Source organism: Buteo buteo, chromosome 14 (assembly GCF_964188355.1).
Source record: "Buteo buteo chromosome 14, bButBut1.hap1.1, whole genome shotgun sequence".
NCBI lineage: Eukaryota > Metazoa > Chordata > Aves > Accipitriformes > Accipitridae > Buteo > Buteo buteo.
The window spans coordinates 14,594,729-14,606,172 of NC_134184.1; the positions used below are offsets into that span (position 1 = coordinate 14,594,729).

Consider the following 11,444-nt stretch of genomic DNA (forward strand, 5'->3'; position numbering starts at 1 on the left):
GGCTGTTTGTCAGATAGACTACGTTGAGTTCTACTGCCAAAATGTAGATTTTTAGATGTGAGCTAACCACCTATACTTGTATTATAAGCAGTGGGGATCTCAGCAACAGTCAGCAGCAGATTTAGAGAGTTGCTGAACTCACTTTAAACTACCCACATATTCTGCATAGCTCACCTGAATACCTCTCTAAGCTCCATGAGGCTTGGTTCAGCAGCCACACCTGAGTGCATAGTGTGGATGTACTCCGGTTTCCTTCTTCGTTTTTGGCTGCCAATCTGGAAGTGTGCGGCTCTCCCATGGGTCTTGTGCTGTAGGTGCCAGCCTTACGCAGCTGTCTTCTGTACCTAGGGACATCTGTAATGCTGCCAGGTATCTGTGCACGAGCAACTGAATCAAGCCCTGGATTTTCATAGACAATAATGTCAGATTAGAGTTTTAATTAAGTGTTGACAACTGATTTTTAGATGCCTAAACTTAGGTGACTGTATAGCGATGATGACTTCAAGCATTATTTTCAGAAGCTTAAATTGATCCAACAATGGAAATTCTTTGGATTGGGAGAATGCCCAATACACTGATACATTTAGTGTCTATAATTTCATTATGACCTTTTCAAAATTGTATTACTTGTAATTTTAAGCCAGATATATATATAAGTTTTATAAGTATTCACAGACACAGCTAGGCTTTCTAACTTCCTCCTCTTTAAAATAAAAGTGATTCTTAAGTATATCCATTTGGAATATAAGATTTTTTTTCCCCAAGTGAAACCAAAATAAGATGGAGGCTAGGAATATTTATTTCTAACTAGATCATAAAATAGAACAATTTCAAAGTACTCTTTTGGGGACATAGCTAACTAAAGTCTCTGGTATAAAAGGGGGGAGGAAATCCATTGCTTCATTTCCCACTAGTCTGAAAACTGTCAGCTGGTTGATAGTTCAGTCCTGTTCAACAAATAACTGACATGAAACAGCATTATGGCCTCTGAAAATGTTTTTACGCTGTTCACAACTGTAAGCACAATCGCTCTCAACACGTATGCCTTCATGCAGAACAAAGCTGCTGTGGCTGCTGCCTTTATGCAATTCAAACTCTGATGTGCCAGACTTGGCATAAGCCTATCTCTTATTAACATCAAAGGCTCTCAAATAAAACACCATTAGCATTGTTTGGGATTTTCATGAGCAGTGCATATAAATACACATCTCTTACACTGTCATAGTTGTATTATGCTTGAGCATTCATGATGGCTCTGGGACACAGAACCCTGATTCATAGCTGGATTTTGAATCTCCCACATTCAGCCCGCAGATTTTGGAAAGTGGTTTGGTGCCCAATGTTTGATTTAGAACTGTTTAAAAATGAAAAGAAATATCAGATTCACAACTAAATTTTGCAGACTCTTCTGACATCTTCCATATGTGCCTCCCTCTCTCCCTCACCCTCTACTATTGTCTTCCAGGCTGTATGCCTGACTGTGACATATCTCCATTCTCAGATATGGATGTGCAGCCATTCAGACTTTCTGAGTGAAATCATTACTTAGATGGAAATCATTCTGAATGGACTTTTAAACTTTTAAGTGTAGACTTTTAAGGGGTTTTAAGTGAAAAAATCAGATGTATTTACTTTCTTTGAACCTTTTTCTAAATCTAACAAAACCTCATATTTTTCTAATATTAAGCTTATTTCTGCTGTTTGAATAAATGAAGCAACCAACTGTAGTTCAGAATTTCCTGGAAATCACTGTATCGTCCTAAAATATAATGACTATTTGATAGAGTAGTATTAAAGCTCGTTGTAAAGACTACATGCCCTAAAGCTTGCAAATCAGCATATGAAAATGGTGTCATTTAGACACCTGGCTTTGAAATAAGATGAACCAACGGTTTAAGTGAGTTCTTTGGTTTAAATTTATCTGGTTTTAATTTCTATCTCTTGTTCCCAGTTTGCTTCTCTTTAGAAAGAGTTAGGACAGGTGAGATGCCATAAACTTAGCAGGTTATCAGCTCACTATAATTCTTAGAAGTTTCCCATTCTGGCAATGTTTTTATGCCAGTAAGTCTTTCCAGGTCTAACCACTTTGGTAGCTCTTGTCCTAGTGGAGGTGAATCGTTTAGAACACATAGTTGTTTCCAACAGAAATTACAGCTAATATCAGTCAACATAAAATAAGCAAGCATCCAGAGTAAAAGAGAATCCAGAATAGCTAGCAGGGAACTGAAAACAGACACATTGACCTGAAGAGTCCTTTCTCACCTTTGACATGGTGAGACAGGTGGTTTGATTTTAATGATTAGGTTTTTTTGCTGCTGCGTGGTGAACTGCTTTTGGCTAAATTTTCCTATGTTATACTGTATAGGTGCCAGTAAGACTCCCAAGCACATTGCATTGTGGCAAATACATCAAATAACCTTGGATATATCTGTGAGCTTTTTTAATTCTAGGCAATTCTTTTGCCATGACACTCTCATTAAATTTTAATCAACACTACATATTTATCATGAAACTGTGAATTAGTTTTTAAAAAGAAGATTTATCCAATATTTTAAGTACTTCTGCTTTTTTAATGATTGCTTATTTTCATTTAAAGTTAACATAAAGAATATTTTAAACAAACAACAATCCTGCAGGTGTAAATAGATACATACAGGAATAGTTTGTATGTAAGAAATCTTGTATGCTGTTTGTCCTATTTACCTTGAATGTGTTCTTGATTCTCCTTATTTCCACTAGAATTTAGAAGTGTTCACCATGGCGATATCCTTACTACATTCCTAATGAGTGACAGATCAAAAAAGTTGCCTATGAATGGCTGATTCTTAAATATACATTGTACTTTCTTTGCCATGTATATATAAATATGCTGACAGTTTTTCAATTTTTTTGGTAAACCAAAACCTGCTGAACTTGAATAAAAATTTATAAATACTCTTGCTGACCTGAAATCACTTCTTTGAAATATTTCTAAATATGCATGTTGCTTTTGACATAATTCTTTTTCATTTTCTAATTCTTGAGAGCAATATGTAGTAAAGTGAAAAAACACTGTATACCACCATAATTTTATAGCACCTTAAAATTATTAACAAGCTAATGATCCAGTTGAAGAAACTGATAGAGGTATTTTAACAAACAAATATATTCAATTAAAACACTGAGTATCCTCATAATATCTTTAAAGACTTCCTAAACTTTTGGCTCAGACATTAAATAAACCTTTCTGCAAAATTTCCTCATTGGTAAAACAAGGCGTAATTGTACACTGTCTCTTCCTAATAGTCAGGTGTCCCACAGGTTTTGAGTTCTTCAGCAATTTTTACCTGTAGAGCAATCAGCACTGACACAGAATGCTAAAATGATACAGGATGGCATAGATATTACAAAGATTCAGACTTTGGCATTGTAATTGTCATTTTACTGTGACTCAAACTGATGCTTGTAATGTCAGAATTACCATATTTATATTTGGTGGTGATTATTTGTCACCAGTGAGATACTGAATGTTATTTCCTGCTGAAATAGAGAATATTTCTGAATTCAGTAAAAGCTTTGACTTGCATTATTCAAAGTGGCATATACTAATAATTGTAAACTAAGAATATTGCTGCTACAGCTCAATTCCAAACCTAAATAAAAACCATTGAATCAGCATACAAAATTCTGAGAAACAAATACGGTAATACAGTGGCTTTGTAAAACATCAGAACTGGACAATGACAGCTCCATCTATGACTGTTATTAAACTGTATGTCTGTTCCAAGTAGAGCTTGGATAAAAAACAGAAACCTGGCAAACAAAATATCTGCTTATTACACAGCTAAACAGGAAGCACTAGTTATAAGTCATAAAAAGTGATGAGAAGAAAAGGGGAAAAGTTTTTAGTGATTAGGAAGATTTCAGAAAGTTCAATAAAGTTTAAACAAAAATCTTTATCTCTGTGCCACTCTGCAATGAAGATGGTCAAATCCTTTTGGCTGATCAAAAGGAAACACCAGATATTAGTCATGAAGTTTTTGACAGTTTGTTAAAATACTCTTCTTTGAACAACCTGAAATGAAGTTTTGCTCCACCTAAAACCATCTAGCAACAACTGTAAAATACGCTCTTAAAGCTCTTAAAAGTTGTTACAAGGCAAGGCAGGAGCTACTAAGGTCTCTCCTTCAGAATTATGCAATATATAATTACACAGACATCATCTCCTAATCAGAATATCAGTGGAGATGTTTGCCATCAAGTGGGATAAGGAGAGCGTGGCATGATCATACACCTTTACACTTTGGGAAACACAAATCTGCTTGTGATTTCTAAAACCAAATTGAAACATGGTACACATAGCTCTATGCCTACTGTTTGCCTTCCTAGCCAAACTAACACAAGTAACTGCAGTTATCTCTAGATGGTCCTGCAAAAATTCTGCTGTCTGGAAAAATTTGTCAATCTGCTTCATATTTTTTGCATTATGGCAGGATGGTAAGGTCTTCAATATGAGTGGAATGATGGAATCTTTTAAGAACTTTTTGTCAAAATTTGTGCCTTGATTGAACACACAAAATATAACATCCAGCGCATTACTGACTGTTTTGATTGTGGTACCAAGCACTTCAGATTGACCATCACCCAAAAGAAAGCAGAAATCCCACTCTAGCCCTATTACAATGAAAAGTATGTTGAGGCAATCATATGCAGTGATAAAGTAGTTCTGAAATTTATGAATAAATTTTGCATCGCAATGTTCCAGTCTATTATGACTATTGATATATACCTTAGAGATACAAAATCACAGTCAGCTTTTGAGAGATCAAAACATCATTCCTACAAAGAAAGAGACATCTTCATTAAAAAGTACACATACCATATATTTACAGAGGTTTTGCAATTTATAGGAGTCTGCATCTCAGTCATGGTGCATAGTTTTCCTTCATGTATTCAGTGTCAAAGCAAAACTCCCAGAAATGCAACTATATTAGTTCTGAGCACTTCATGCTAAGTCACATAACAGATGCCCAAAGTTCTTCTGTCCAGTCAGATAAAAAATAATACACAGGTGGAAGGCAGGGCAGTTGAAATGTCAAAAGGGCACATCTGAGGCAAGAGGCAAGTCTTTGGTTGTTGCTCTATAATGTAGGAGATTGTGGCTGAAGATCTTCTGGAATAGCAAAGAGAATGTTACTAATGCTATCAAAACACCAACAAATCTGAAAAAACCACATTGCATTTAAGGTACTGGAGACAAATGGTGTTATAAATACAAGGGGCTATACTCAAGAGGCTGCAACAATTTCTCCTCATTAAATGGAATCTGGTATAATCAATCAATAGGACATGCTATTATTATTCTTCCATAATAACAGAAATGCCATCTTTACCAAATATGCTTTATTACTGGGGGGGGAGGGGGGGGAACAAACCAACAACAAAAAAAATAAACAAACAGGGCAAAAAGGTTTTCAGTCTTTTAATTCATGGAGATTTACAAAAGTAGTATGGTAATATTGCTAGGTATGTACCTGGACAGATCAATTAAAATGTGTTTTTCAAAGTATCTGACAACATTTTCATAGTGTTCCTTTCAGGAGGTTTTTACCTGAAAAGTTCCCTGTGTATTTCCATGGATTTGTTATGAACTTTGCTACATTTCTACTAGGTAGCACCTTATTCAAATACTCAATGTGTAAAAAAATTGACATGCCATTCACCTCATGAGTCTAATACTATAGAAACCTACTTGCTTGGAAAGACGTATTGTAAGAACAAATAAAATTGTTGGTGAATTGGTGGAAAAATAGTGTGTTGAGAAAAATAAGGAAGTACTATTTATTTTAAACAGACAAAATTTTTTCCTTGTGAGGGAGAAGAACTAATCTTTTCAAAACAATCTGGGGCTAGATTGAAGCATTTTTTTTTTTAGTTTTGGCTTTCTTTTAATCTTACGTTCATATAGCTCATAAGCATCAAATGCAAAACACAACTTAAGCAGTAGTTTAAGCACTCTTTGAAAGTATAGAAACACTGCAAAAACAATTTAAAAAAACTTTCAAACCCAAAAGAAAATATTTGCCTTCAGTAAGTCAGTACAAAAGCATTGCTTGTGCAAAAGAAACATTGAAACTTAGGTGGTGGAATATGGATGTTTTAAGAGAACAAAGTGCTGTCTTATTGAATTCATGCTGGAGTCAAGCAAAGAATGACAAAGAAATATTTAGACAGATTATGCCATGAGCTGTTCATTTCCTGTTACCAAGGAAGAGGCAGTAGCCAAAATATTCCAGCCTTCCGGCCGTTATTGTACATCTGCTGTTATATTGTTGTTCAGCACACTAAGTTCTCATTGACCAGAGGCTGAGTTAGCATAGCTGTTCCCCCAAAAGACATAGTCAATAACAGATGTTTTAAAATGCATGTTATGCTATTTTGAGATTTTTTTTTTTTAAATAACTTGGGAGCAATCAAGTGTAGGCTATAGATACATAGCCATAAAGTAATGTATATTTCTTCTGAGAATGGCAAGGTTGACTCCAATGAGAAAAAAAAAAATTGCTTAACGTGTACATTTTATATTAGAGATATATTTCTCTTATTTGTAATACACTTCAGCTTTCATAAAAAAATCAGTGCCAGGACACAGAACTAAAGTGTCTGTATCTATTGTGAGAATGTGCCCAACACACTACAGAATTCAGACAATGCTGAACAGGTTTTGCAGTCAGTGCATAAAAAACAGTTATGACACAATATAGAGATACTAAACAGAAGGTGCATAGTTACCAGATCACTGTTTGAAAGAATGTTTTTTACATTACCTCTTTCAATACACAAAAAGTCAGCATGCATAAGAAATACACACGAAACTACAGCCCCCTTCATCCTAAAATCTTTTCAATATCTGTACCTTTGTACTTCATTTTCTTTCCCTTTATTTCCGTTGTAATCATGTTGCTTATTCCATTCCTTGAAGACTTTAGTGGGATGTGTTGTAGCTGAGGAGATGTATTGTTGTCAATGGAAAAAAAAATTACAGATGTTTTTGCAGTGAAAGAATGGAATGTGTTCTCTTTGATGACACAAAGTAATCCTTAAAAAGAGTAAACAAATATCATTTTTAAAGGTACCTTCTCCCCTGTTACCTTCAAATTTCCTGAAAAAAAGTATTTAAAGTAATCCTGCCAAGTGGGGAAAAAGAAAAAAAAAAACAAAAACAAAAAACACCACCACCACCACCCAAACCCACTCCTCTAATTAAATAGAGCTATCTGTTTCAAAGGTGAAATAAGAATATGATTGTTTGAATATTTGGCTTACATTTCAATGAAGTCTGAACTTTTTTCCCCAAAAAAGCTTTGCAGATCTTGTAAAGAGTAGGAAGGAACTTAGACAAAGGTATGCACGAGAGAGATTTTTTTTTCTGCAAAGAAAGGACAGAATGGTAAAGCAAACAAAGGCTATAAATCAGATGATAAAAAATGCATATTATGAAAGAACTATTTCCTGTTTGGGAAGGAGGAATAACTAAAATAACATGCACTCAGCTTTCACTACCTGTAGCAGGAATGACTTCAAAGAAATAGCTAAGCAGCCAAAGGTTAAAAGGAAGCACCCTATCACATCTATCAGAATCTGTTTTAACTTTTTGGATGGAGATATGCCACATTTACACTTCCTTTTAATTCCAGAAGGAAAGGAAACAGTTAGAAGGTTCTTCATTATCTGTTTGTGGACACTGGGATAAACTAATAATCTTTCTTTAATCTCTGTGATGCTAATAACTTTTGTCCCAGCTTTGCAGACAGAAGCAGAGGCTGTGTGAATTGTGAAGGCTTAAATTGAAAAGAACACTTTAAAATCAAAGCAAACTAAACAAAAAAAAAAAAAAAAAACACCAACCCCCTTATCTTTGCCATTAACATTTTCTCTTCCAAGGCAAATAACAGACTTATTTGGACTGCTGTTTAAAATCTGTGTACAAATATATACAAGAATGCCAAAACTCCCATTACATAGCATGCAAATAAACTTTTCTTAGCTTTTTTTTTTTTTACATTTCTCTCAGATGCCTGGAATAACCAGCCATGTCTTGCATATCTATTTTCATGCCTATTAGCATTTTTCATTTCATTACTGTTGTCTGTACTGCAATCACTTGTGTTACATCCTGCCCAGCTGCACAGATCTTTCAAATTAGCCTGGTTTGGGGAAATTCAGACATCACTATTCCCAGGTAATCAAACCACATACCCTTTATCTAATTTATGTAATCTTCTCAAGTTCATTGCCTTAAAAACTGAACTCTTCTTCCTTTAAAGTTAGAAAAGTGTTTGCTTTTGCTCCGTGCATGTGTTTACATGTGTGTATTTTTAATTCTAAACAGAGAGAGCATCTATTGAAAAAAAAAGTCTTCTCTTAGCTTCTCAAATGGCCTTCTACTGTTAATAAACACTTTGAAATATATAACCAGTCACTGTTAAAACTGTGTACTAGAAATGTTAAGTGCCATAACTTGTCTTCCCAGCTGATGATCTGAGCCTAGTGAAACTGTTATATTAGACTTATCTGTAATTCCTTTCCTCAGAAAGGACCAGGCACTGCTCTCCAGACATTATGAACTTCAAGGAGTAAGAGGAGACAGGGAATATATACAGTTTGAAAGCCAAATCCTAGATCCAATCCAATCTATCTTAAAAGGCAGTTTTTAAATGTATTGAGATATCTACAACCTCTGTTGGTTTTATAACTTTTGATGGACTGTATCTAACTTTACCAAAATGAGGTAAATCTAGTTCTGCCTGTAATAGAGACTATACAATGAAAAGTCCCTGGAATCTCCCAACTCTTTCAGTGTTCTTTATTGCAAGATCCATGCATCAAAATGCACCTCTTCCAAATGCAGCCTGCAGAAACCAGGAAAGTTTACTAGAAACTTAATCAATAGAAATAAAATGTTGAGGAGGAAAAATGTGGAAATACCCCTCTAGGTACATAAGGAGTGCATTCTTTTAATGCATCTTCAGAAAACGCTGCATTTCCCAGGCATGCCGAATGTGCTGGCAGGCATGCCCTGATCAAATGAGCAGGAGGACCACTGCTTGCCAGGAGCCTCTAGCTTTCCGAGCATGCACAGAGCAGTTCTGCTGTGCACGTGGAGTAAGCACGCACACAGCAAGAGGCCTCACGACCGTAAGAAGACAGAGGTGAAGATGAGGCTGCTCTTGCTGCCAGAACTGTTTTATCTGGCTCATAGTTTTCCTGACATCTCCCCAGCATGGTGCATGAAACATCTGAAGCAGGCCAGAGACTACATGAACCTCTTTCATAGGCCAGCTATGCTTTATGTGTCACCTTTTGAGACTCCACGTCCTGAAGTACAGTGTATTCTGGTGATGTCTGCTTTAAAAAAAAAAAAAACAACTTCTCTTTTTTTGTCTCATACATGTTAAAGAGTAAGAATACAGAGAGAGAATGTCTTTTACATGCGTATGAGCTCCAAAACTAGCAAATGCTAACATTTTAGTTTCTTCAAGCTATGGGTTTTTTGCACCTCAAATGCCTCTTGTAAGAATAATGTCATCCAAGGCTCCCTTCACAGTCGATAAAAAGAGAGCGGAAGCCTCCAGAGGGATTCAGATTGTATGAAGACTGAATTCTTCCTTCTGCTTCCTTCTCAGTAGCTGAAGACTTAGGACAACTACAAAATAGCCTTCAAAAGCAAGAGAAGGGTCTCAAAACCAGAAAATTCTGACTCTTTTCTTGTTCCAAACTTTATGAAATAATCTGCTGCCGATGAAAGCTAAATCATACTAAAAAGATTTTGAAAATTCTGATACTTCAGCAGTGATTACCACAGACAAATGGAAACATAACTGAATCCACAAAACACTCTGAGAATAAAGTATTTTTAAAAGCTCTTATTTTGCTGAATAGTAATACCACTTATTTAATTATTCATTAACAGTTTACATACTGATTATAAAAAATAAAAGCACTTTGAATTCAAGCCTTTAACATCTAAATAAAAGACAAGAAGTGAATCATAATTTTCTGCACTGAGTTCTGTACTACTATATTTCTAAACTGTGTTACATTTTTCAGCAACACAATACCCTGCCAGCAGCAGTCTGGAAATAAGTAAGATGTCACTTACAGATGTGCCCCAAATGTGCCCATATACCTTCTTTTCAGTGTTGTCAGTTGCAGATTCATGCAATAGTCAGGGCACAGAGTAGCCTTTTGGAGCTTTTAGATTATTTTGTATTAGATTTGTATTAGATTTTAGAGCATTCCGATTATTTTTGGTCTTCTGTGCTGAGTCAAGTAAGTACAATTGCAAAAAGTGCTAATTACAAAAAAAGCATATTTCCATTAAAAAGAATTACGATGGAAACTAAAAATATATATGACTATTTATGAGCCATCATATCTCATAGAGATAGTATTTGTGGTTTGTTTGAATGGTTAAGAAAGAAGCAATAAACTGCAAGAAGAGTATTTAAAGCCACAAAAACAACACATCAACCCACCACACAGCATTCCTGTGCAAAGAAAATTGGTCTTTTCTCATTTTTGTTTACAACCAGGTCTTCATAGACTAAACTCCAGTAAGTTGTGGAGTTTCTGATGTTCTCTCTCTCTATACAAACAGTGCATTCACTATAAACACAATGAGGGAGGTAGGAAATAGAACCTCACAATAAGACCCTGAAAAACTGACCCCTCACATGAAGAGCTGGTTGATAAAGAAAACTGGTGGGGGTGACAAAAGGTAAGAGAGACTTAAAACGCTAATGATTTAAGCAGGAAAATATCAGCTTACTCTCTCTGATTTCTGCAATACTGAAGCTTACAAAGATTTAGTTTTCAACGAGAAACAGAAGCTTATTTAGAAGTGAGTTCTGTAAGAAACATTTTCTGTTTGCATATGTAATTGATAAGTGCCCTACAGTACTAAACAGAATCACTTTGGTTTTAACTTAGGTTTCAGTGTTTACAAATCTTCCAGACTGTTTCCTATGAACTACAAAAGCTGTTTTATATTCCATAACTTTCTACTACACAAGTTTTACAAGAGTTGAGTACACAGTAACATGACTTTAAATCTTTCCAAAATGTATTAATATGCAAAGACATTAGTTATGCAAAGACATTAGTAATATGATTTAAACTTAATTTTCCAAAATGCAAGCAAATAAAAGAAGAAACTTTTAATACGGATCACCAAATATCTACTGCCTCTTAGGAGGGTATATCTGTCAGATACACATATACTTTGGCGTGTTGTACTTTCAGGTTTAGGAGTTAGATAGCCATGTGAAGCCATGTTCCAATTGTAAGAGTTAAATAAATACAGTGTTACCAATGCCTTGCTGAGTAATCAAAATTTCACCAGTGTTATGCTACTCACAAATAAAGAGTAGTCACTCTGACAACACAAGTCTTTAATTCAAAAT

The 11,444-nt window shown here is 35.2% G+C and overlaps 1 long non-coding RNA gene across 1 annotated transcript; it reads right to left on the reverse strand.

The window, feature by feature from the left end:
- Nucleotides 1-248: 248 nt before the first annotated feature.
- On the reverse strand, nucleotides 249-7,990 carry LOC142039412 (uncharacterized). The gene is made up of 3 exons (XR_012652875.1): nucleotides 6,896-7,990; nucleotides 4,859-5,152; nucleotides 249-399 (listed from the first exon to the last, which is right to left on the reverse strand). It is a non-coding gene; the product is annotated as an uncharacterized LOC142039412 (long non-coding RNA).
- Nucleotides 7,991-11,444: the final 3,454 nt, after the last annotated feature.